The 25,945-nt window shown below is 54.8% G+C and overlaps 2 long non-coding RNA genes and 4 other non-coding genes across 7 annotated transcripts; 4 read left to right on the top strand and 2 right to left on the bottom strand.

Annotated features, from left to right (window-relative positions):
* The first annotated feature begins 1,623 nt into the window (after positions 1-1,623).
* Positions 1,624-1,695, top strand: TRNAM-CAU (transfer RNA methionine (anticodon CAU)). Its single transcript has one exon. It is a non-coding gene; the product is annotated as a tRNA-Met (tRNA).
* Positions 1,696-2,868: 1,173 nt separating this feature from the next.
* TRNAG-UCC (transfer RNA glycine (anticodon UCC)) lies at positions 2,869-2,940 on the top strand. Its single transcript has one exon. It is a non-coding gene; the product is annotated as a tRNA-Gly (tRNA).
* Positions 2,941-5,468: 2,528 nt separating this feature from the next.
* TRNAS-AGA (transfer RNA serine (anticodon AGA)) lies at positions 5,469-5,550 on the bottom strand. The gene has a single exon. It is a non-coding gene; the product is annotated as a tRNA-Ser (tRNA).
* Positions 5,551-13,713: 8,163 nt separating this feature from the next.
* LOC137459012 (uncharacterized) lies at positions 13,714-15,185 on the top strand. The gene is made up of 2 exons (XR_010992054.1): positions 13,714-13,746; positions 14,396-15,185. It is a non-coding gene; the product is annotated as an uncharacterized lncRNA (long non-coding RNA).
* Positions 15,186-19,185: 4,000 nt separating this feature from the next.
* TRNAQ-CUG (transfer RNA glutamine (anticodon CUG)) lies at positions 19,186-19,257 on the top strand. Its single transcript has one exon. It is a non-coding gene; the product is annotated as a tRNA-Gln (tRNA).
* Positions 19,258-20,562: 1,305 nt separating this feature from the next.
* On the bottom strand, positions 20,563-22,030 carry LOC137459011 (uncharacterized). 2 transcript variants are annotated; one of them, XR_010992052.1, is made up of 2 exons: positions 21,964-22,030; positions 20,563-21,350 (listed from the first exon to the last, which is right to left on the bottom strand). It is a non-coding gene; the product is annotated as an uncharacterized lncRNA (long non-coding RNA). The 2 variants fall into 2 exon arrangements; XR_010992053.1 differs by having other exon boundaries at positions 21,948-22,024.
* Positions 22,031-25,945: the final 3,915 nt, after the last annotated feature.

Below are 25,945 nucleotides of genomic sequence, written 5' to 3'. Positions count from 1 at the left end.
AAGAAACATTTTTTTGCTGCAAGAGTGGTCAGGGATTGGCAGAAGCTGCCCAGGGAGGTGGTGGAGCCTCCATCTCTGGAGGTGCTCCAGAAACCTGTGGCCATGGCAGCTGGGGCCATGGTTTGGTGGCCATGGTGGAGTTGGGCTGAGGCTTGGACTGGATGAGCCTGGAGGCCTTTTCCAACCAAATAAATTCTATGACTCTGTAATTCTATGGATTGATGAATTTAAGATAATACTGTCCACCTTCAGAGTGTACTGAGATAACTGCTTCCAGGAGAACCTTATCAAGGGTGAAAGGTCAGAGATTCCTGGAATACAGTGACATGCAGTTGCAGGCACCCTGGAAGATTAACATTATTTGGTGAAGTCAGCAAAGTCCCCCAGACTGGTGCCCTGATATGGAACTTACCTCATGATAATGCATTTTATTGGAAGAACCACACCTCCTACTAGAGCAGCCCCTGCCTTGTGAATCCTGCCTGGAGGGGAGAGCTTGGATTTGCCTTTCTGTCTTTTGCTGGCTCACAGTGAACTTGTCTCCCAGAACTCCCAGCTCCTTCTCTGCAGAGCTGCACTCCAGCAGGTCCCCCCTCACCTACCCTGTTGCAGGGGATTGTTCCTCCCCAGGGGCAGGACCGTGCACTAACCCTTGTTGAGCTTCTTGAGGTTCCTCTGCCCAGCTCTCAGCCTGTCCAGCTCTGGCTGCATGGCAGCACAGCCTGACAGGTGCCAGGCACTTTGGTGTCATCAGTAAACTGACTGAGAGTCCACTCTGTCCCTTCATCTAAGTCACTGATGAAGATGGAGAGCAAGACTGGACCCAGCACTGACCCCTGGGGAGCAGCACTGGCCACAGGCCTCCAACCAGACCCTGCCCCACTGCTCACAAGCCTTTGAGCTCTGCCCTGCAGGCAGTTCTCCCCCACCTCACTGTCCACTCTTCTGACCCACACTTCCTGAGCTTAGCTGTGAGGCTGTTATGAGATGCAGTGTCAGAAGCTCTGCGGAAGCCAAGGTGGACACCAGCCACTGCTCTCCCCTTGTCCACCCAGCTGGTCACCCCCTCAGGGAAGGCTATGAGAGTGCTCTAGCATGAGTTCCCCTTGGTGAACCTGTGCTGACTGCTCCTGATACTCTTCTTCTCCTCCCCATGCTGAGAGCTGACCTCCAGAAGGAGCTGCTCCATGCTCTTTGGGGAATGGAGGTGAGGCTGTATTTTCCTGGGCCCTACTCCTCACCCTTCATGAAGGCTGGAGTGACATTGACCATCTCAGTAGGGGATCCAACCATCTCCGAAGTGGGAGGACACAACATGATGCTCTCAGAAGTGGATCCAGAGGGGGAAGAAATCAAACATCAGAGTATCACTTCAAAAGTGATCCACATCCTAGAGTCTGTGGTGAGCTCCTGGTGAGGGTCCAAGGTCTTATAGAAAGTCCATGCAGAGAGCTCAAGTTGTTTGGGAAAAGGAGAAGTCTGTACAGAGCACAAGGGGAGGGAAAAGGGGAAAGCAGGAGCAGAGCCGATGGTGTCAAAGGGGAAGAGGTGCAAACCCTGCTGATGGCAGTGCCAGGAGCACCAGGGTAGGCTGTGGGAACTCACAAAAAATTTTCCAGCAGGAGCAGAGTGGCGCAGCGGAAGCGTGCTGGGCCCATAACCCAGAGGTCGATGGATCGAAACCATCCTCTGCTAGTAGCTTTGGTTTTGCTTGCCTCTGCCGCCTGCTCGCATCTTCCATCAGAGGCGTTCCCAGTCTTAGCCACTGCCACTTTCCTTCCTCTTCGCCCTCCTAGGAGCCAAAACTATCCAAGTGACCCTCAGCAGGGCGGACCGGTCAGTGAGGAACACAATGTGGAGGCCAGCACAAAAGACCTCCCAGCAAGGGCACGGAGGTCCTGGGTTCTCCCTCCTCAGCAGGCACCTCAGGGCCCCCACTTCTCAGCCACAAGTGGTGACCTCCAGGAACCTGTAGATGGAGAGGAGGATGAGGCTGGTGCTGCTTTGGGAAACAGCAGTGTGATTAACTTAACCATCTGGGGATTTCCTCCATCCAAGTCTGTTTGCTGTGATGCCCAGCTGTAGGTCCAGCCTGAAGCAGGGCTGAGCAAGTCTTTCCAAAGGGCATGTGGCTAGGTATTGGTACTGGGGAGGGGGGGGAGGGGGGGGGAGGGGGGTGGGGGTTGGAAGAGAGAGTGTGGTGTGCGGCAGGGAGACCTGAGAGAACAGCTACCCTGTCCCAGACACAATCAGTTCCAGCTCTACAGTGGGTCCCCTGCATGACACAGCTGAGCCATCATCAAAGCCCATCTGCAAAACTGTATTCCAGAAAGGCTAGAAAATGGCAGGTAGAGAGAGGAAGTCAAAAAAGGGTCAGAAAGAGCAGAGGGAAAATACATTCTCCCTGTGCAGCTTGGGTGGGTGGAGGAGTCTGGAGTGAAGCAAGACTGAGCAAGAGGGAGGAGGGGTGGTGGTTTGTGTTTGTCTTTTTGTTTTTCACTATGTGAATATAATTCAATTTGCAATAAATTAATTCTCCCCCCCCCCCCCCCCAGATGATTCTTTTCTGCCTAAAGCAATTTCTGCTGAAGGTGGGGCAAGGGTGGGTGTTTGCCTGAACTCACAGCACCACAGGTCCATGCAGACAGCAGCACATCCACTTGTGTCACTGCCTGTATTGTCCAGTGTGATGCTCAAACCTTGCACAATCCCTCATGCCGATGGCTAGTTGGTGAGTAGTGCACTTGGAGACTTGCTAGCCAAGGTCTCGGGTGTACCCAGCACACACTCACGGTGCTGAGCCCGTGCGTGGAGATAACAGCAGCAGGAGCTAGGCTACACTGTGAGGTAGAAGACCCAGCAGCAGTCGCGTTGGTGGTATAGTGGTGAGCATAGCTGCCTTCCAAGCAGTTGACCCGGGTTCGATTCCCGGCCAACGCAGCCTTCGTTTTCTCACACCGGGATCCACGCTCTTTTATCTCCTGCTCGACTCGCAAGCCCAGTTTCCTTCATCGACTTCAGCCCCACCAGCCAGAATGTCAGCCAACAGCAGCTGCTTGGCAGGCAGGCCGCTCTGCTGCTGGCTGGGAAATCCTTACTCCTGCTCGTGCTAGCAGTGGCCCTGGTTCCACAGAGCTTCTCTGAATACCCCAACTCCATCATCCCTGCATGAAACTGGCTGCAGGTGCTGAGTTCTGCAAGCAGCAGTGCCAGGTCTTGTAACGTCCATTGTACAATCCAGGACAGGTGTGATCAGAGCAGCACAGGGATGAGACATCCTCCCTGGGCGAGAAGCAACAAACTCTGCTCTGCTTTTGCTGGGCAGGTTTTCAAGCCTAGTTCTGCTCATTTTCTCTCTCAGGGATTCCAGATGAGAGTACTGGTGAGTAATGCTGATACATCATCAGCTGCCTGGGGCCCTGGAAACTCCACTAAGACCAGGCAATTCCTCCCACAGAGGTGGCTTCAGGATGGGTTTCTCATATGGTGTACAAGAGGGAGTCTGTTTGCTGAGATGCCCACCTGTAGGTCCAGCTAGGAGTAGGCCAAGCAGGTGTTCCCAATGGGCACTGCATTGGCTCTATGCAACTAGGTGTGGGTATCAGAGGGGAGAGGGGGTGCTGCAGGGGCACCCCCAGTAAAAACAGCTAAGGGGCTGCAGTGATGGCCATCAGCCAATCACGGAGAACTACGAGAACCGACGGAGAATGATGCTGTCAAAAGTTGCCTCTTCCTTGTACTTAGTGAGTGGGGGCGTCCTTACCTGATGCGTTTCTGGGTCTGTGGGTAGGGTTGGTTGCTCCTCAGAGCCAACCACGGGCCGGTCTGAGGGCGGGTGGGTGGTTGTGACACAGTCAAGAAATGGCTGTCAGCCAATCACAGAGCAGTAGGAAAATGTCTGGGTTAGGGTGTTGGATAAGAAAACAGCAGCTGAATGAAAACGGTGCCCCCGTGTATGCAGGGGACGCTATGTCCTGCTCAGATGGACTCCATCATTCAGGGGGTTGGCACGGGCGTTCACCAAAGCAGATGTGCACCACCCCCAACCGGGAGCAGCACAAGGCAGGGTTTAGGCCACGAACAGGAAATGGGAAGAGTCTTGCGGAACAGGCTGCTTACAGGCATGCAGCAGGCAATGTGGGACATGCTCCTGTCCAACCGAGTTAGAGGGAGAAGTATATTTAAGTCTGACCAGAGCTGTAGCTGCTGCTGGTTGCACCCAGCAATGAAAGGCTATGGCAGGGTAAAGCTGAAGATGGAGAATGCCAAGGCATATGCTGTGCTTCACGAGGCCACACGTGCCCTCCGGGGACATTGTGGGAGGAGGCCTGTTCCCTGTATGATGTCTGCAAGTCACACCAGAGTGAATTTGCTCTCTATCCTTCTCCATCTATCCCATCCCTCTGGGGATGGCTGGTCACCGCTGCAGCCCCTTGAGAGGGGATGCTGGGTGTGTATTGCCTGTGCTCAGAGCTCAGTGGCACTGCCTCTGTAGTGCTCTTCCCTGAGAAAAGGCTCGGTACGCACTGGTCTGTGGTGTGAAAGACTCTGTTTAACTATCAGACAGCATCGCTTAGGGACCTTGTGCCCCCAGCCCATGTGCTGAGGAAGAGGGACCATGCACAAGAGCAAAACTGAAGGCCACAGAAGGAAGGTCATACTCTGGGCTAGAAGGAAGCCATTTGCAGGTAGGAGTGAGGAACAGAAGGGCCATCCTCACACTTCTTGGGCTCTGCAACAGCTTGGTTTTTCCAACCTTGAGCCCAGGGAACCAAGGCAGATCCATAATGAGAAAGAGCAGAGCAGCCTTTCAGGCCAGTGTCTTTTAAGTGATCACTCTTTGTGATCTCCAGAATTATGCCCCTGGGCCTTTACGCTTCTTCTAACCAAGAGTTTCTTCTCAGCTTGGCAAGTGGAGAACCTGCTAGGAACCAGCAAATCGGCACGTAGCAGGGCAACCACAGATACGCCCACGTTCTTCCCTGGAAGTATTGCACTGCTGAAATGACCTCTTTTGCTCTGCAAGCTCGCTGCAGATGCCTGCATGGCCTGGCTTTGAGGAGAGGCACAGGGCAGGGAGCCAAAAGCTCACGGCCCTTTTTCCTGGATCAGGCGCGGGGTGGCCCAATCCACGCTCTTGCAGTTTTGGAGGGACATTGGATCAGTCTCCCACAGCCCCTGGGAGTCATCGTGATGTGGGAGAGACTGGAAAACCCCTGGACTCCAGCCAGGCCTCACTCATCCTGCTATGAGCCTCAGTGCACACACTGTGTCCTGGCCTTAGGCATGGCTGGGACACCACAACTCCTAGGCTCATCACTCTAAAAGCGCTGCCTTCCTCTAGGCTGTTTTGGCACGTTAGCAGCGTTCCCCAGGCTGCTGCTGCTGCTGCTGCTGCTGCTGCTCTGCAGTCTCCTGCTCCTCTTGCCTTTGGGTGGGGGCGGCCAAAAGAGAGCTGCCCCCCCCTTCGTAGTTGGCAGGATTCGAACCTGCGCGGGGAAACCCCAATGGATTTCTAGTCCATCGCCTTCACCACTCGGCCACAACTACCTGTGCCAGGCCCCTGCCTGGCGGGCACTGCCCAGGAGATGCCGCCTGGCTCCTGCACTGAGCGTCAGGAGCACCTGGGGTGTCTTCATCACTTCTGCGTCCCATTCGCAGGGCTCAGAGAGCCCCCGGCTGTGCGGAAGAAGGAATCAGACACACAGTGGCTCTGCTGGAGCTCCTTTAAGGCCACCTGGCATGCAGACGTTGGCATCTCTGCCACAATAAGAACCAACAGGCTTTGCACTTGCTGCTGGGAACACACTGGGCCAAGAGAGAAGGCAGAGGCAAGAGCCTTCTCTCTGGGGGAGGTGTGCACCTGCCCCAAAGCTGATGAACCTCAAACAGAAAGGATTGCTGAGAGGTTTTGCTGCTGCAGCACTAAGGAGAGAAAAGCCTCATGGGGGACACTAAGCAGCGACACTGGGTGTTGCTTTGTGTGGAGGAGGCCTTGCTTCACTGCTGAGCAGCTCAGCTGCTCCTTGCCTCCAAAACACCTCTGAGCAGCAAGGTGCATCACCAAAAGGAAAGGAGGCACAAATCTGACGCCCAAATGCCAGGACTCAGGCTGAGATGCAGGCTCACAAAGGCCAGCGGTCCCTGCACAGCGCAGCTCCACACACCTGGCCTTTCCTTCCTGACACCTCAGGATTGTAGTCACCTGGGCCCACTTCAGAAGCCTGCTTCTGTCTTCAGCCAGAGAAGCTGCTCAGGGCAGGCAGTGACAAGGCTCTGCTTCCTCAGCATACAGGGCAGATGTGCTGCACACAGGGGCAGGAAAAATGAGATCGGATCTTGAATGCCTGCAGTGGTGAGCAGCAAGTTCGGTGTGGCGAGACTTTGCAGTGCCATGATCACAGAATGTCAGGGGTTGGAAGGGAGCCAAAGAGATCAGCGAGTCCAACTCCCCTGCCAGAGCAGGACCATACAATCTAGCTCAGGTCACAGGAGAACACATCCAGACAGGCCTTGAAAGTCTCCAGAAGGAGACTCCACAGCCTCTCTGGGCAGCCTCTTCCAGTGCTCTGGGAACCTTACAGTAAAGAAGTTCCCCCTTGTGTTGAGCTGGAAGCTCCTGTGCTGCAGGTTACATCCATTGCTCCTTGGCCTATCCCAGGGAGCAAGTGAGCAGAGCCTGTCTCCTCCCTGCTGACCCCCAGCCCTCAGATGTTTATAACTTTGATTAAAACCCCTTTTAGTCTTCTCTTTTCCGTTCCAAACAGCCCCAGGTCCCTCAGCCTCTCCTCCCCAGGCAGTGCTGCAGGCCCCTGATCATCCTCGTAGCCCTCCGCTGGACCCTCTCCAGCAGATCCCTGTCCCTCCTGAACTGGGGAGCCCACAACTGAATGCAGTGCTCAAGATGGGGTCTCACCAGGGCAGAGTAGAGGGGGAGGACAACCTCCCTGGATCTGTTGGACACACTCCCCCCTTGGTGAATCCATGCTAGACTACTCCTCATCACCACCTTCGCTTCCAAATGCCTTGAGACGCCCTCCAGAAGGAGCTGCTCCAGGGATGGAGGTCAGGCTGACTGGTCTGTAGTTTCCTGGAGGCTCTTTCTTGTGTGTTTTGAAGCCTGGAGTGACATTGTCTCTCCTCCAGTCCTCAGAACCGTTCCTGTCTGCCAGGATTTGTCAGAAATGACGGAGTGTGGTAGAGCGACAAAATCAGGCAGCTCTCCCAGCACTCTTGGTTGCACCTCATCAGGGCCCATGGACTGGTGAGGATTCAGTTTGCCCTGACAGCTCCTCTATAGCTCTCCCAAGTGACAAATCCCTTCTTCCATGAATTGTAAGTTTCCTTCTTCCCTGAGACTTCCTTCAGGGATTGCTACGGTACAGACCAACGCTCCATTCTCCTGAGGCTTTTTGGCCCTTCTCTTGCCTGCTTGCTCATTTCTGCTGCTGTGACATCAGCTCAGGGAGCTCTGTCCACAGCTGGTGGGAAGCTCAGGAGAGAAGGCAGTGCTCTTTCTTACAGAGCGCTTGCCCAAGTGAGGGAGGAGGAGCACAAACCACCAGGAGTCTCCAGCTATGCCGCACAAAGTCTTTAATGGGAGGGAGCAAACACAGAGGCACAGAACAGAAAGCAAGAGAGACTTCTGCAGGCTTCAGGGAGGCACAGAGAACGGCCCATTTCCCAAGGACAGGCTCCACACTAAGAGCTTGCCTTTCCCCATTCTGCTCATCCTGCTGGCAAGCCCAGTCCCCCCCCGGGCAGTGCCTAACTCCAGCAGTCTCCCCGCAGCAGCAGCAGGTTCAGCAAAGCGGAGGAGAAGGAGCCCTTTCTCCAGGAGCTAGGAGCAAAGCAGAGCCAGAGGAGGCACAGCCAGGCTGGCCATGAAGCCAGGGGCAGCAGTGGGCACAGGCCCCTCTACCAGGTGGCATGGGGACACCCAGCCCATCTGCAGGCTGTGGCCATGCCAGGGCTGTGCAGCCCTGCTCTTCCTTCCTCCCTCCTCCAAAGGGCATGAGGAGGCAGCTTCAGCAGTTGAAATTGCAGCGGGGGACAGGCAGGCACAGCCCTGAGCCGCCCAGACCAAAGGAGCTGCCAGAAGAGATGGGAACCCCCCCGGTGCTGAGCGAGCTGCCCACAGCAGCTGACAGAGAGGAGCCCACGGCTGTGTTCTGCGGGAAAGAGGTGAGGATGGGGCCCGGCAGGGTCACCACCACCGGCGAAGCCTCGATGGCCACCGTGGAGTCGGCGCAGCGGGCGATGCAGGGCTCACTGCAGCTGCTTGCCAGCGGGGTTGGGCCACAGGTGCCACAGGAGCGTGGAGGACAGGGTCTGAAGCAAGACATCTCTCGGCGAGGGAGGCAAAGCTGAAACACAGAGCACAGAGGAACCGTGGATCTCAACACCGCCTTGCTGCCATTCCCCTCCATTTCTAGCTCCACGTCCAGGCAGGGCCTGCAGCTGATCTGGTCAGCACACACAACAGGTGCCACATGTGGCCTGCAGGCTGCATCTGAAGCACGAGGAGCAAAGAGGTGCCCAAGTGCCTGCCGATTCCAGCAGGACCTCCTGCTGCATTGCCCAGAGCAACAGCACAGCTGAAGATTGACACAATGCTCCCAGCACACATGGGCTGCTGTCTCGGAAGTCACCATTTGGCCAGGGAACATTCACAGTTTCACAGACTGCATTGGGTTGCAAGGGACCCTCAGAAGTCAGCTTGCCCTGCAGTGAGCAGGGACACCGCCACAGCTCACCCAGCGCCATGCCTCCTGCTTAAAGCACAAATTCTGGTGGGCAGAGTTCCCTGAGCTGAGCACATTGATCCCCTTCTGACCAAAAGGACCCCCCTCTTCCCAGATCTTCCCAGATGCCACCACCAAAAGGGAGAGAGGTGACAGCCCTTCTACACTTGCAGACACGGGCCGAGCTAAGCCGGCCCAGGCATCAGCCTCAGCAGCCACCTTGGCAGCAGCTCATCACACACAGGCAGGCATGGAGCAGGCTCAGGCTTACCTCGTTCCTTGTGGAAAGGGAGGCAAGAGAGGAGGATGCGGAGCCAGGAGCAGCTCAGGCTTTTATGCTATGTCCCTGATGCCTGCAGGGCCACAAACATTCCTTGTGCGTGAAGCATCAGAGCACCTCGGAGCTGCTGCTGGTGGAGGCCCTGCTGCTGATTGAGCCCTTGCCTCTTTCACCTCAAGTGTTCTTCTCCCTTTTCATACCACCAAACCTTGAAACTGGAGAGATATGGATTTGCTGGGTGGACTGTCCAGTGTTTAAGGAATTGGTTGGATGATCTCTTCCAAAGTGTATTGGTCAGTGGCTCAATGTCCCGTTGGAGACAGGTGAGAAGTGGTGTCTCTCAAGGGTCTGTGCTGGCACCAGTGCTGTTCAATCCCTTCACCAATGCTACAGCAAGTCTGCAGATGGCACCAAGCTGAGTGGCATGGTTGATAAGTCCAAAGGACAGGATGTTTGCCATCCAGAGGGCCCTGGACATGCTGGAGAGGTGGGCAGAGGAGAACTTCACGAGGTTCAACAAGGCAAAGTGCAAGGTCCTGCACCTAGATTGGGGCAACTCTCAATTGCCTGGATGGATAATCCAGGCTGGGGGATGATGAGATGGAGAGCAGCCCTGCAGAGAAGGACTTGGGGTGCTCGTGGGGGAGAAGCTGGACAGGAGCCAGCAATGGGCACTGGCAGCCCAAAGCAGCGTGGCCAGAGATGGGGAGAGAGGATCCTGCCCCTCTGCTCTGCTCTGTGAGACCTCACCTGCAGGGCTGTGTCTCCCTCTGGGGCCCTCAACGCAAGAGAGACATGGACCTGATGGAGAAGGTCCAGAGGAGGCCACCAAGATGATCAGAGGGCTGGAGCAGCTCTGCTATGGAGACATGATGAAAGAATTGGGTCTGTTCAGCCTGGAGAAGGCTCCAGAGCAGACCTGTTACCAATAAGGGGGAACAAGGCGAGGAAGTGGTAAGAACATCTTTATGTATTCATAAACTGGCTCCTGTCCCCCGTAATGGGACACAAAGGTTATAAAGGCTCAGCAGTGTGGCAGAGGGCTGTCTTCACAACAGGAATGGTTACAAAGTGTTGGAGAATGGCATTTGGAAAAGATAGATCCAGAAGTCGCAGTAATAGCCCTAGTACGAAAGGGAGGAACTTCCCAGGGACTTAGGAAGAGATCAGATCCTCACAAGGCTGTTTGCTGATTGTGGGAGATCTTCTTTCTGTTCAGGAGAACTCTCCAGAAATGCTACAGCTGCTTAGTCCATGTGTGTGTTGGGGGCAACCCCTGAGAGAAAGAGCTCTCTCGCTCACTCCACAGCTGACCTGTTTACATGCAACCTAGTTCGATTTTTTCACATGTCACCAGGAGAGCATTTCTAAAGCCCAGGCAGTAGAAGTGGGTGCCAGAAGCAGATAAATATCTGTCCTTTGCTCAGATTTGCCCCAGCAAGGGGTCGGTGTCTTACAGTGTCTGGCAGGGCATGTGGCTTGGGGGAAGGGTGTGTATGAGCCACAGCCCTGGGTGGGGGGAGGTGTGTCCCCCTGGCTCCCTCTATCCAAGCTTCTCTGCTTCCCCCCATCTCGGCTTCACAGGTTGGGGAGGGGCTTTGGATTGTACTGCCACAGGACCTCAGAGCTGCATTTCAATACCTGAAGGGGACCTACAGGAAGGCTGTGGAGGGACAGTTCAGAAGGGCCTGTGGTGATAGGATGAGGGGCAATAGTTTGAAACGATCAGGGCACAGTTAGTTTGGACATGAGGAGGGAGTTCTGCACAGTGAGGGTAGGGAGACACTGGCACAAGCTGTTCAAGGATGTGCTTGAGGCCCCATCCCTGGAGACGTTCAAGCTCTGCCTGGATGTGTCCCTGAGCATCCTGCTTCAGTTGGATGAGTCCCTGCTGAGTGCAGGGGGTTGGACACCATGACCTTTGAGGGTCCCTTCCCACCTGATGCAATCTGTGCCCTGCCTTCCACAGGACAGTTAATGGTATGTGAGCAGAGATTCTCAGGGGGGGTTGGCATCACGTTGGTTGCCTTTGTCACAAACTCAGGTAAAGAGCAGACTCCTGTGTTGTGAACATTCACATCTGGGCTGCTATGACCAAGACAAGAGGCAGAGCCACCGAGCAGAGAATGACCAAATGAAACATGTCCCACACGTGCACGAGCCTTACCAGCCACAGCAGAGGCATGTTGAGTGGAGGTGTACATGAGGTCCTCAGACCCTTCAAATGTCCACACACAATGGGACTGGAGTGACCACTACTAAGCTGCACCAAGGCCAATGCCAGGTGTGTCAGCAAGCAAAAAAGCAGAGTGGCACAGTGCAGCCCTGGCAGGGCCGCCCAAGAGGCAGTGACCTCTCGAGCAGTGGCAGCACTCATAACCAGACATGGCAAGGCCCAGGGCTTCCTGAGGTACATAGGAAGTTTGGTCTGCTCAGAGCTGGAAGTTGTCCTAAAGGATTTGCAGAATCCCTTCTAATCTTCATTCTTCAGGAGGCCGCTGAGGCACCCACAGGAGGGCAGTGCCATGGCAGGACAGTAGCAGCATAAGGTGGCAGAGCAGCCCCAGGTGCTTCAGGAAGGGGGCTGACACGTGTGGAAATGCCCTGGACTAAAGCAGCATTTTGGCAGGAATGAGGCTGTGAGCTCTGGCATCCCTGGCACGCTTGAGGCCAGGCCACCATGACCATTGAAGTGCACAGCAGCTGTGACACTCAGTGTTTGCCTGCAGCTCAGGGTTTTTCCCAACTCTTCCACATCACGATGACTCCCAGGTGCTCTGGGAGATGGATTCGATGTCCCTTTGAAATGGGAACTTCCATAATGAAGCTCATCCTTGACCCAGCCAAAGAGAGCCAGGAGCTTTTGGCTGTGTGCCCTCTGCCTCTGGCCTTTGGGCTGACCTTGCTGATCCAAACAGGGTAGTTTGGGGGTGGGTCTCTGCTAGGGAAGGACACAGGCAGCTCTTTGATCATCCTCCCACACACTGCTTTGCTCTTTTCTCTGTGGTTCTCCACTTCCCAAGCTGAGCCCACACATCTGGTTGGAAGAAGTGAAAGAGCCTGAAGAGGTCATCAAGGAACTTGGCAATGGAGATGCCATGGAGAGGGCACTTGAAGGTAACCTGCCTGAGCCTCTGATCTGCTCTTTGTTGTTTTGAAGCTGCCCTTGTCCGCTGGACTTGTGGGCTTGTAGAAGAGCCTGGGGAGTGCAGGGCCCTCGTGCACCTGACTCCTGCCCAGAAGGGGCCTCCCACCAGCCCACAATGACCCTTACTTGCCATTGAGCTTTGGCACAAGTCTCGAGCTGTCAGTCTCTTATCTCCTTTATGCTTACAGTGACCACAGGGAGAGATGAGTTTCACTGTTAGCCTGCATCCCTGGACTCAAAGCAGCTGACAACTGGCTTGAGGTGTCTGTCCTGATGCCTACACATAGGGAAATAGTCAAAGTGGGAGAAAATCACCAAGCTCAGAATGAGAGAAAGAAATGGTGGTTCTTGATGTGGCAGTGTATGGGCCTTAGGAAATCTCTCTTTTCTACCTAGCTTCCAAAATCCCTTTGCTGCTCACAGGCCTTTCCCCAGGAGAGAGATGTTCCAGCCCCCTACAAGAACCATCATGGCAACAGGATCAGCCTTTCTGCACTAGCTGAATGAAGGCAGGAGCCCTGTACTTGGAGTGATCCACTACAGCTGCTGAACCGCCAAGCAGAGCTTGGGTTACAAAAGAATTCAACACCTCCACAGAGATCTTGCTCTCAGGATGTTGGATGTTTGGACCTCTCAGGATGTTGGATGTTGTGGTGGACCTTTGAAAACTCAATAAAACTATTCACTGAATCCCCAAATGTTAAGGGTTAGAAGGGACCTCTGGAGATCATTGAGTCCAACCTCCCTGCCAGAGCAGGGTCACCCAAGGCAGGCCCCACAGGAACACATCCAGGTGCGTTTTGAAAGTCCCCAGAGAAGGAGATCCCACAACCGCTCTGGGCAGCCTGCTCCAGGGCTCCAGCACCCTCAGCCCAAAGAAATTTCTCCTCATGTTGAGATCCCTTGTCCTATCACTGGGCATCACTGAAAAGAGCCTGGCACCATGTTACTGAAAGGCCCCATACTACCTTCAGCTGCCAGTTATGCAGAACATCCTGGATGGTTTCAGTCAAAGTTGAAGTCAGTGTCTTGATGTCCATGTAGAGCCCAACAATGAGCAGAGTCCCTCAGGGGTCTGCGTAAGGGTCAGCATGATTTAGCATCTTTGGACATGGGATTGAGGGCACAACCAGCAACTTTGTGGATGACAGCACTGGAGTGGTGTGGCTGACACTCCAGAGGGAAGGGAAGCCAAGCAGAGGCACCTCGACAGGCTAGAGAGGTGCCCATCAGAAAACATCATGAAGTGAAGAGGGTCCAAGGTCCTGCATCTGGATGAGGGCAATCCCAAAGACAAATTCAGGCTGAGCCATAAGTGGATTGAGGCTAGTTCAGAACAGAAAGACTTGGAAACAAAAGCTCCAGGTGGTATGAAGTAGCAAAACATTGCAGATGAAAGAGGCAAGGGCTCAATCAGCAGCAGGGCCTCCACCAGCAGCAGCTCCGAGGTGTTCTGATGCTTCATGCACAAGGAATGTTTGTGGCCCTGCAGGCATCAGGGACACAGCATAAAAGCCTGAGCTGCTCCTGGCTCTGCATCCTCCTCTCTTGCCTCCCTTTCCACAAGGAACGAGGTAAGCCTGAGCCTGCTCCATCCCTCCCTGTGTGTGATGAGCTGCTGCCAAGGTGGATGCTGAGGCTGATGCCTGGGCGGGCTTAGCTCGGCCCGTGTCTGCAAGTGTAGAAGGGCTGTCACCTCTCTCCCTTTTGGTGGTGGTGTCTGGGAAGATCTGGGAAGAGGGGGGTCCTTTTGGTCAGAAGGGGATCAATGTGCTCAGCTCAGGGAACTCTGCCCACCAGAATTTGTGCTTTAAGCAGGAGGCATGGCGCTGGGTGAGCTGTGGCGGTGTCCCTGCTCACTGCAGGGCCAGCTGATTTTTGAGGGTCCCTTGCAACCCAATGCAGTCTGTGGAACTGGGAATGTTCCCTGGCCAAATGGTGACTTCCGAGACAGCAGCCCATATGTGCTGGGAGCATTGTGTCCATCTTCAGCTGTGCTGTTGCTCTGGGCAATGCAGCAGGAGGTTCTGCTGGAATCGGCAGGCACTTGGGCACCTCTTTGCTCCTCGTGCTTCAGATGCAGCCTGCAGGCCACATGTGGCACCTGTTGTGTGTGCTGACCAGATCAGCTGCAGGCCCTGCCTGGACGTGGAGCTAGAAATGGAGGGGAATGGCAGCAAGGCGGTGTTGAGATCCACGGTTCCTCTGTGCTCTGTGTTTCAGCTTTGCCTCCCTCGCCGAGAGATGTCTTGCTTCAGACCCTGTCCTCCACGCTCCTGTGGCACCTGTGGCCCAACCCCGCTGGCAAGCAGCTGCAGTGAGCCCTGCATCGCCCGCTGCGCCGACTCCACGGTGGCCATCGAGGCTTCGCCGGTGGTGGTGACCCTGCCGGGCCCCATCCTCACCTCTTTCCCGCAGAACACAGCCGTGGGCTCCTCTCTGTCAGCTGCTGTGGGCAGCTCGCTCAGCACCGGGGGGGTTCCCATCTCTTCTGGCAGCTCCTTTGGTCTGGGCGGCTCAGGGCTGTGCCTGCCTGTCCCCCGCTGCAATCTCAACTGCTGAAGCTGCCTCCTCATGCCCTTTGGAGGAGGGAGGAAGGAAGAGCAGGGCTGCACAGCCTCGGCATGGCCACAGCCTGCAGATGGGCTGGGTGTCCCCATGCCACCTGGCAGCAGGGGCCTGTGCCTACTCCTGTTCCTGGCTGTATGGTCAGCCTGGCTGTGTCTCCTCTGGCTCTGCTTTGCTCTGTGCTCCTGGAGAAAGTGCTCCTTCTCCTCTGCTTTGCTGAACCTGCTGCTGCTGCGGGGAGACTGCTGGAGTTAGGGACTGCTCGGGGGGGGCTGGGCTTGCCAGCAGGATGAGCAGAATGGGGAAAGGCAAGCTCTTAGTGTGGAGCCTGTCCTTGGGAAATGGGCCGTTCTCTGTGCCTCCCTGAAGCCTGCAGAAGTCTCTCTTGCTTTCTGTTCTGTGCCTCTGTGTTTGCTCCCTCCCATTAAAGACTTTGTGCGGCATAGCTGGAGACTCCTGGTGGTTTGTGCTCCTCCTCCCTCACTTGGGCAAGCTCTCTGTAAGAAAGAGCACTGCCTTCTCTCCTGAGCTTCCCACCAGCTGTGGACAGAGCTCCCTGAGCCGATGTCACAGCAGCAGAAATGAGCAAGCGGGCAAGAGAAGGGCCAAAAAGCCTCAGGAGAATGGAGCGTCGGTCCCTACTGCAGCGATCCCTGAAGGAAGTCTCAGGGAAGAAGGAAACTTACAGTTCATGGAAGAAGGGATTTGTCACTTGGGAGAGCTATAGAGGAGCTATCAGGGCATGTAGGAAGGCCACAAGGAAGGCCAAAGCCGTCTTGGCACAGAATCTGGCAAAGGAAATAAAAGAGAAGAAGAAGAGCTCTTCAAATCTATCTGTAGGCAAAGGAAGAACAGGGAAGGTGTGGGCCCAGTGCTGAGTGAGGAGGCAGCCCTGAGAGCTGAGCATACAGAGAAGGCAGAGCTGCTGAGTGCCTTCTTTGCTTCAGTCTGTACACCTAAGGCTGAACTGCCCTATGCACTCCAGACCCTGGATGAAGGAGAGGAAGCCTGGAGGAGGGAATGCTCTCCACTGGTCAGTGAAGCCTGGGTTAAGGATCAGTTACACAAATTGAATCCTCACCAGTCCATGGGCCCTGATGAGGTGCACCCAAGAGTGCTGGGAGAGCTGCCTGATGTTGTCGCTCTACCACTCTTCGTCATTTCTGACAAATCCTGGCAGACAGGAACGGTGCTGAGGACTGGAGGAGAGACAATGTCACTCCAGGCTTCAAAACACACAAGAAAGAGCTTCCTGGAAACTACAGACCAGTCAGCCTGACCTCCATCCCTGGAGCAGCTCCTTCTGGAGGGCGTCTCAAGGCATTTGGAAGAGAAGGTGGTGATGAGGAGTAGTCAGCATGGATTCCCCAAGGGGAAATCCTGCTTGACTAACCTGATAGCATTCTGCGCTGCCATAACTGAGTGGGGAGATGCAGGGAGAGTTGTGGATGTGGTCTACCTTGACCTTAGCCAGGCCTTTGACACCGTCTCCCATGACATCCCAGTGAGCAAGCTCAGGAAGCGTGGGATGGAAGAGCAGACAGTGAGGTGGACTAGGAAGTGGTTCCAAAATAGAGGTCAAAAAGTGTTGATCAATGGTGCCAGGTCCAGCTGGAGAGCTGTGACCAGTGGAGTCCCCCAGGGATCAGGGCTGGGACCAGTGCTGTGCAACATCTTCACTGATGTGCCACTACACTGATGAGGGAACAGAGAGGCAGGCAGACAGACAGAGTCTGCTCAGCAAGGTTGCAGATGACACCAAACTGGGAGGCTCTGAGCTTCTGCAGTGAAATCTTCAGGGGTGTCTGATGCTTCCACCCAGGCAGAGCTGGTATGGAGAGGGGCTTCAGTACCCAACATGTGCCCTGAGCCTTCTCTCAGCAATAAGGAAGGGTCCTGCAGAAGTTGTACCTGGATTGATGATCTTTTGCATCAGGAGGCTGAGCTGCAGGAAACAGGTAAAGGGGTTCCAAGGATTAGTTAATAAGAAACAGTTAAAAATATGGGAAGAGCCGAGCCTGGGACAGGCAGATTGCACCAGAGTCACATCCGTAGTTACAGACAACACAGGGAATGAGATGCCTTGGACCCTGGTAAGCCACAAACCCAGGGCTCAGCCAGAGTCTCCACCCTCCAGCCTTACAGGCTGTGACAGAGCAGAAGCAATAGAATAGAATAGAATAGAATGGAATAGAATAGAATAGAATAGAATAGAATAGAGAAGAGTAGAATAGAATTGAATCAATTAGAATAGACCAGGTTGGAAGAGACCTTCAAGATCATCACGTCCAACCCATCAACCAATCCAACCCACCTAAACCATGGCATCAAGCACCCCATCAAGTCTCCTCCTAAACACCTCCAATGATGGTGACTCCACCACCTCCCCACCCAGCCCATTCCAATGGGCAATCACTCTCTCTGTATAGAACTTCTTCCTAATATCCACCCTAAACCTCCCCTGGCACAGCCTGAGACTGTGTCCTCTTGTTCTGGTGCTGGCTGCCTGGGAGAACAGACCAACATCTGCCTGTCTACAACCTCCCTTCAGGTAGTTATAGAGAGCAATAAGGTCTCCCCCGAGTCTCCTCCTCTCCAGGCTAAGCAACCCCAGCTCCCTCAGTCTTTCCTCACAGGGCTGTGTTCCAAACCCCTCACCAACTTTGTTGCCCTTCTCTGGACTCGTTCCAGCAAGTCAACCTCCTTCCTAAACTGAGGGGCCCAGAACTGGACACAGGACTCAAGGTGTGGCCTCACCAGTGCAGTGTACAGGGGCAGAATGAGCTCCCTGCTCCTGCTGGCCACACTGTTCCTGATGCAGGCCAGGATGCCATTGGCCCTCTTGGCTGCCTGGGCACACTGCAGGCTCATGTTCAACCTTGCCCCTATGGGCTCTCTGCTCTCTATCCTTTCCTGGAGATCTTGCTGCAGGGCAAACACACCACCATCATCAGGGGGTGCTGACAAGAGGAAAGGTGGGTGGAGATTCTCTGGGAAGTTCCCCTTGCCCACTCACCCCTGCACCTGGTGGATGTAGGGCAGACTGTGGATGTAGTCTACCTGGACCTAGGCAAGGCCTTTGACACTGTCCCCCACAGCAAACTCCTGGCCAAGCTATCAGCCCATGGCTTGGACAGCAGCACTCTGAGCTGGGTTAGGAACTGGCCCAGAGAGTGATGGTGAATGGTGCCACATCCAGCTGGCAGCCAGGCACTAGTGGTGTGCCCCAGGGATCAGTGCTGGGCCCCATGCTCTTTAATATCTTCATCGATTATCTGGATGAGGGGACTGAGTCCATTATCAGTAAATTTGTAGATGACACCAAGCTAGGGGCAGGAGTCGATCTGTTAGAGGGTCGCAGAGCTCTGCAGAGGGACCTTGGCATGCTGGAGAGATGGGCAGAGTCCAAGGGCATAAGATTGAACACATCTAAGTGCCAGGTTCTACACATTGGCCACAGCAGCCCCATGCAGAGCTACAGGCTGGGATCAGAGTGAATGGAGAGCAGCCAGGCAGAGAGGGACCTGGGGGCGTACTGCTTGACAGTAGGCTGAGCATGAGCCTGCAGTGAGCCCAGGCAGCCAAGAAGGCCAAGGGTATCCTGGCCTGCATCAGGCCAGAAGGAGCAGGGAGCTCATTCTGCCCCTGTACTCAGCACTGGTTAGGCCACACCTTGAGTCCTGTGTCCAGTTCTGGGCCCCTCAGTTTAGGAAGAAGGTTGACTTGCTGCAACGAGTCCAGAGAAGTGCAACAAAGTTGGTGAGGAGTTTGGAACACAAGCCACAGGGCCTGTTCAATTATTGGCCATGGCTCTCACCCTCCAGCTGCCGCAGTAACCTCCTGGGAGGCACTGGGAGGCTCCTATCAGATCTCTGCTAAGCTTTCCCCACCTCCTCCCCTCCTATCCCCATCTGGTCTCAGCAAGCCTTGAGTCCTCAGGCTCTGCTGACAAGGCCAGAGCCTGTGATGACTGAGAGAGATCATGAAGGAGCTAGGTTTGTTCAGCCTGGAGAAAGGAAGGTGAGGGGGCTTCTGCTGTGTGAAGGTGGCTCTCTAGCTGTCCAAGAGCTGTCCTCAGCCAGAAAGAGTTCAGGAATGTGGGACCTAGGAGAGGCCTGGCATCCTGTGTGAGCCAGCCTGGTGTGAGCAGCAGCTGCCCGATGCCAGGGAGCTCTGGGTGATCTCTGTCTGCCCACTGCAGCTGGTAAAGTGTCCCAAAGTGCAGGAGTGCAACCAGAAGTAAGGCTGGAGACTAGTGGCTGCTTCGACTGAGCTAGAAGGTGAGAGAGAGGAGAGGCAATGCTTTAGCCAGGCAGAAGGAGGTTGTCCATTGTGGGGGTGAAGGGGGCCAGCAGCAGAAAGGAAGACAACTGTAAATATGAAGCCAGCAATCTGTGTGCCATGACTGCTCTGTGAGGTGCAATGCTGAAAGGACTGCCCCAGCAGGTCCCATGGTGTAATGGTGAGCACTCTGGACTCTGAATCCAGCAATCTGAGTTCAAATCTCAGTGGGACCTGATGCTTTTGACTCTTCTTGGGCAGGGGTCAGCAGGCTTCACTTTAACACCCTTGCTGGTGGCTCAATCCTTCAATGCACTCCAGTCTTACCTCCCTGTGTTCCCTCCCACAGGAATGGTGTCAGCGACCCCTCTTATGCCCTGTGACCCACAAACGCCTGCAGCTTTCCTGAGCACCGATCCCTGCTCCATTTTGCTTGAGGGCTGCTCGAGGCTCAGGAGACCTGGCAGTGCCTCAGACAATTACGCAACAGCAGACCTGAGATCACCCACCCACCCCTGCCTCAAAGCAGGATCCTTAGGAGAGGAGGTTGTTCAGGGCCTTCTCTGGTCAGATGTCAGGTATCTCCAAGGATGGAGATTCTACAGTGCTTGCTGGACAAATGCTTCCTAGAGTTGAATGTCCACACAGTAAAGAGGGTTCCAGTGTGTGGCATTACTTGTGCTGTGACCTGTCTGAAAAGGTGATTTAGGCCTTTTGCCCATCCTGGACCCCCTTCCCCAAGCAGGAAATATGCCTCCCTGGAAAGCTGGCACTGTGCCTTCTGTGGGAAGACCAAGAGCCTTGCTTTCCCCTTCTGCTGCCCAGAACCCCGCATGGGAACTTTCTCACTGACTGCTCCAGCTGTTGTCTGCAGGTGATGGAGGACACCCCAGAGTGGGGGGCATTTTGTTGCTTAAGTATTACCATTTTGGCTCCCAACCTACCAGTTCTTCAATTTAAAGTCTGTTTAACTAAGGCTTCCTCTCCTTCATCCAGGGGTCTGGAGTGCATAGGGCAGTTCAGCCTTAGGTGTACAGACTGAAGCAAAGAAGGCACTCAGCAGCTCTGCCTTCTCTGCATGCTCAGCTCTCAGGGCTGCCTCCTCACTCAGCACTGGGCCCACACCTTCCATGTTCTTCCTTAGCCTACAGATAGATTTGAAGGAGCTCTTCTTCTTCTCTTTTACTTCCTTTGCCAGATTCTGTGCCAAGACGGCTTTAGCTTTCCTTGTGGCCTTCCTACATGCCCTGACCGCTCCTCTATAGCTCTCCCAAGTGACAAATCCCTTCTTCCATGAATTGTAAGTTTCCTTCTTCCCTGAGACTTCCTTCAGGTATCTCTATGGTATGGACCGACGCTCCATTCTCCTGAGGCTTTTTGGCCCTTCTCTTGCCTGCTTGCTCATTTCTGCTGCTGTGACATCAGCTCAGGGAGCTCTGTCCACAGCTGGTGGGAAGATCAGGAGAGAAGGCAGTGCTCTTTCTTACAGAGCGCTTGCCCAAGTGAGGGAGGAGGAGCACAAACCACCAGGAGTCTCCAGCTATGCCGCACAAACTCTTTAATGGGAGGGAGCAAACACAGAGGCACAGAACAGAAAGCAAGAGAGACTTCTGCAGGCTTCAGGGAGGCACAGAGAACGGCCCATTTCCCAAGGACAGGCTCCACACTAAGAGCTTGCCTTTCCCCATTCTGCTCATCCTGCTGGCAAGCCCAGTCCCCCCCCGGGCAGTGCCTAACTCCAGCAGTCTCCCCGCAGCAGCAGGTTCAGCAAAGCAGAGGAGAAGGAGCTCTTTCTCCAGGAGCTCAGAGCAAAGCAGAGCCAGAGGAGGCACAGACAGGCTGGCCATGAAGCCAGGAACAGGAGTAGGCACAGGCCCCTGCTGCCAGGTGGCATGGGGACACCCAGCCCATCTGCAGGCTGTGGCCACGCCGAGGCTGTGCAGCCCTGCTCTTCCTTCCTCCCTCCTCCAAAGGGCATGAGGAGGCAGCTTCAGCAGTTGAGATTGCAGCGGGGGACAGGCAGGCACAGCCCTGAGCCGCCCAGACCAAAGGAGCTGCCAGAAGAGATGGGAACCCCCCCGGTGCTGAGCGAGCTGCCCACAGCAGCTGACAGAGAGGAGCCCACGGCTGTGTTCTGTGGGAAAGAGGTGAGGATGGGGCCCGGCAGGGTCACCACCACCGGCGAAGCCTCGATGGCCACCGTGGAGTCGGCGCAGCGGGCGAAGCAGGGCTCACTGCAGCTGCTTGCCAGTGGGGTTGGGCCACAGCTGCCACAGGAGCGTGGAGGACAGGGTCTGAAGCAAGACATCTCTCGGCGAGGGAGGCAAAGCTGAAACACAGAGCACAGAGGAACCGTGGATCTCAACACCGCCTTGCTGCCATTCCCCTCCATTTCTAGCTCCACGTCCAGGCAGGGCCTGCAGCTGATCTGGTAAGCACACGCAACAGGTGCCACATGTGGCCTGCAGGCTGCATCTGAAGCACGAGGAGCAAAGAGGTGCCCAAGTGCCTGCCGATTCCAGCAGGACCTCCTGCTGCATTGCCCAGAGCAACAGCACAGCTGAAGATGGACACAATGCTCCCAGCACACAGGGGCTGCTGTCTCGGAAGTCACCATTTGGCCAGGGAACATTCCCAGTTCCACAGACTGCATTGGGTTGCAAGGGACCCTCAAAAGTCAGCTTGCCCTGCAGTGAGCAGGGACACTGCCACAGCTCACCCAGCGCCATGCCTCCTGCTTAAAGCACAAATTCTGGTGGGCAGAGCTCCCTGAGCTGAGCACATTGATCCCCTTCTGACCAAAAGGATCCCCCTCTTCCCAGATCTTCCCAGACACCACCATCAAAAGGGAGAGAGGTGACAGCCCTTCTACACTTGCAGACACGGGCCGAGCTAAGCTGGCCCAGGCATCAGCCTCAGCAGCCACCTTGGCAGCAGCTCACCACACACAGGCAGGGATGGAGCAGGCTCAGGCTTCCCTCGTTCCTCGTGGAAAGGGAGGCAAGAGAGGAGGATGCAGAGCCAGGAGCAGCTCAGGCTTTTATGCTGTGTCCCTGATGCCTGCAGGGCCACAAACATTCCTTGTGCATGAAGCATCAGAACACCTCGGAGCTGCTGCTGGTGGAGGCCCTGCTGATGATTGAGCCCTTGCCTCTTTCATCTGCAATGTTTTGCTACTTCATACCACCTGGAGCTTTTGTTTCCAAGTCTTTCTGCTCTGAACTAGCCTCAATCCACTTATGGCTCAGCCTGAATTTGTCTTTGGGATTGCCCTCATCCAGATGCAGGACCTTGGACCCTCTTCACTTCATGATGTTTTCTCACAGCCACCTCTCTAGCCTGTCCAGGTGCCTCTGCTTGGCATCCCTTCCCTCTGGAGTATCAGCCACACCACTCCAGTGCTGTCATCCACAAAGTTGCTGGTTGTGCCCTCAATCCCATGTCCAAAGATGCTGACCCTTACGCAGACCCCTGAGGGACTCTGCTCATTGTTGGGCTCTACATGGACATCAAGACACTGACTTCAACTTTGACTGAAACCATCCAGGCTGTTCTGCATAACTGGCAGCTGAAGGTAGTATGGGGCCTTTCAGTAACATGGTGCCAGGCTCTTTTCAGTGATGCCCAGTGATAGGACAAGGGATCTCAACATGAGGAGAAATTTCTTTGGGCTGAGGGTGCTGGAGCCCTGGAGCAGGCTGCCCAGACCAGTTGTGGGATCTCCTTCTCTGGGGACTTTCAAAACGCACCTGGATGTGTTCCTGTGGGGCCTGCCCTGGGTGGCCCTGCTCTGGCAGGGAGGTTGGACTCAATGATCTCCAGAGGTCCCTTCTAACCCTTAACATTTGGGGATTCAGTGAATAGTTTTATTGAGTTTTCAAAGGTCCACCACAACATCCAACATCCTGAGAGGTCCAAACATCCAACATCCTGAGAGCAAGATCTCTGTGGAGGTGTTGAATTCTTTTGTAACCCAAGCTCTGCTTGGAGGTTCAGCAGCTGTAGTGGATCACTCCAAGTACAGGGCTCCTGCCTTCATTCAGCTAGTGCAGAAAGGCTGACCCTGTTGCCATGATGGTTCTTGTACGGGGCTGGAACATCTCTCTCCTGGGGAAAGGCGTGTGAGCAGCAAAGGGATTTTGGAAGCTCCTTTATTCAGGGCTTGCTTCTTAACTGGGTAGAAAAGAGAGATTTCCTAAGGCCCATACACTGCCACATCAAGAACCACCATTTCTTTCTCTCATTCTGAGCTTGGTGGGAAGCCCCTTCTGGGCAGGAGTCAGGTGTACGACGGCCCTGCACTCCCCAGGCTCTTCTACAAGCCATCAAATCCAGCGGACAAGGGCAGCTTCAGAACAACAAAGAGCAGAACAGAGGCTCAGGCAGGTGTCCTTCACGTGCCCTCTCCATGGCATCTCCATTGCCAAGTTCCTTGATGACCTCTTCAGGCTCTTTCACTTCTTCCAACCAGATGTGTGGGCTCAGCTTGGGAAGTGGAGAACCACAGAGAAAAGAGCAAAGCAGTGTGTGGGAGGATGATCAAAGAGCTGCCTGTGTCCTTCCCTGGCACAGACCCACCCCCAAACTACCCTGTTTGGATCAGCAAGGTCAGCCCAGAGGCCAGAGGCAGAGGGCACACAGCCAAAAGCTCCTGGCTCTCTTTGGCTGGGTCAAGGATGAGCTTCATTATGGAAGTTCCCATTTCAAAGGGACATCGAATCCATCTCCCAGAGCACCTGGGAGTCATCGTGATGTGGAAGAGTTGGGAAAAACCCTGGGCTGCAGGCAAACACTGAGTGTCACAGCTGCTGTGCACTTCAATGGCCATGGTGGTCTGGCCTCAAGCGTGCCAGGGATGCCAGAGCTCACAGCCTCATTCCTGCCAAAATGTTGCTTTCGTTCAGGGCATTTCCACACGTGTCAACCCCCTTCCTGAAGCACCTGGGGCTGCTCTGCCACCTTATGCTGCTACTGTCCTGCCATGGCATTGTCTTCCTTTATCCCTGGTGTCAGTTTCAAGTAGATCCCACACAAAGTTTTGCCTTTTAGACATTTTGGGTCCAGCCCTTCTTTTACCCATCCTGTATCCATCAAGATTCAAAATTTCCCAAGGCCATGACTGCTGCTCCAAGGCTGCCTTCACTCTTAACCTCTCTGATAAGTTTTTCTGCACTAGTCAAGAAAAGGTCCAGCAGTGCCTCTCCTCTGCTTGAGTCATTCCTCTTCCTTGCAGGAAGTTGTGCTCATGGCACTCCACCGCTTCCCTGGACTCCTTGCCCTTTGCTGTACCCTTTTCCCAAGCAGATGTTCCAGGCCTTCCTGTCAGGTCCAGAATGCAACAAATGTCCTGCTCCAGAACACCAGTTCCCTCTGGGGTCTCAGGTGAGTGTGCACCACAGTTTTAAGTGGGTTTGGGTCACAAGGATTGCCTTGGTGTGGTGGGTTATCGCCTTTTTCTGAAAACAAAAGAAGAAAGCAGGGTGGAGGGCTTACGGATACTTCACACTCCCTGAAGGGCTTTTCCCCCCTGGGAAAGCTGAGTCTGTTCCACTCCCCCCTGTGTGCCCAGCTAGGGTATAAACGTGGTCACATTGCCCTCTTCGTGGACAGCAGCCACAGTGAAACTGAGCCAGGAAGGGCCTCCCAAGCCAGCTCTCAAGTGCTCCGCACCCCGGCACTCAGGCAGACACTGAGAGACCTCTCTGCCCATGGGTCATTGTAGGCACACAAGGCACAGTGAGTAAGTTCAGGCAGAAGGACAAGACTGCACCACCTCCTGATGCAGAACAATGCAGCCCTCTGTGCATGTGCTCAGCACAAGGAGTCTCTTCTTTTCCCAAAGTGAGAGCTGGTGCTGGCTTGCTGCAACTTTGAGTGGCTCCTCTTGCTCCTTTCGCAGTGCTCCTCTCAGGAGAGTGACTCCATTCTTTCCATAACCTCCTGCAGCTGGTGGGAGACACCAGTGCCCTGCAGTCCTCCTCACCTCACACGTCTATATACTAGGCTCCACAAACCTTGACCTCCTTCCCTATGCCCTGTGCTCCAGCCTTCCCTTCTGCCTGCTCCTCTGCCACTTTCTCTGCATGAGAAATCATCACCAGCTCTCTTGTCCCTGGGACACAAAATGGGGCACACTGATCCAGATGTCTCCTCTGTGGTGCCAAGGGCAGGGCAATGACCCTTCCCCTCCCCCTTCATCAAAGGACCTTTCAGGATGTCCCATCCCAACCATGTATTCACCTGAACAGTGGCTTGAGGTCTGGGCCCCACTCTACCAGCTGAGCCTCCTAGGCCCACAAGTGGGTCACCAGAAGGTGAGTGGGATGTTGTCAGCACTGGTGAGCAGATCCCGGTGCTATGGAGGGAGGGATGTTGGCAGCACTGGTGAGCAGATCCCAGTGCTATGGAGGGAGGGATGTTGGCAGCACTGGTGAGCAGATCCCAGTGCTATCCCAGGGAGTGAAGTCTGGAGATGGATGTGAAGGATTTGGATTTGTGATCAAAGAGCTGTCTGTATCCTTCCCTGGCAGAGACCCACGCCCAGACTGCTCTGTTTGGATTGGCAAGTCCAGTCCAGGAGCCCGAGGCCTGCGTGGCCTTGTTTGGAGGAGCGGCACAGGGCAGGCAGCCAAAAGCTCCTGGCTGTTTTTGTGGGGTCAGGCTTGGAGGGACCCATTCCATGCATTTCAAAGGGAGATTGGATCAATCTCTCAGAGCACCTGGGAGTCATCATGCTGTGGAAGAGTCAGGGAAACCCCTGAGCTGCAGGGAAATATGAGTGGAATTCAATGGACACAATGACCCAGCCTCATGTGCGCCAGGGATACCAAAGCTCATAACCTCGTGAGACCCAAATGCTGCTTTATCAAAGGCCATTGCCACGCATTTTAGTACCACTTGTGAAGCCACTGGGGACTCAATGCA

The sequence above is a fragment of the Melanerpes formicivorus genome, unplaced genomic scaffold, assembly GCF_026170545.1.
Source record: "Melanerpes formicivorus ecotype bairdi unplaced genomic scaffold, bMelFor1.0.p_v2 SCAF_309, whole genome shotgun sequence".
NCBI lineage: Eukaryota > Metazoa > Chordata > Aves > Piciformes > Picidae > Melanerpes > Melanerpes formicivorus.
This window is presented reverse-complemented; position numbering and strand designations above follow the sequence as displayed.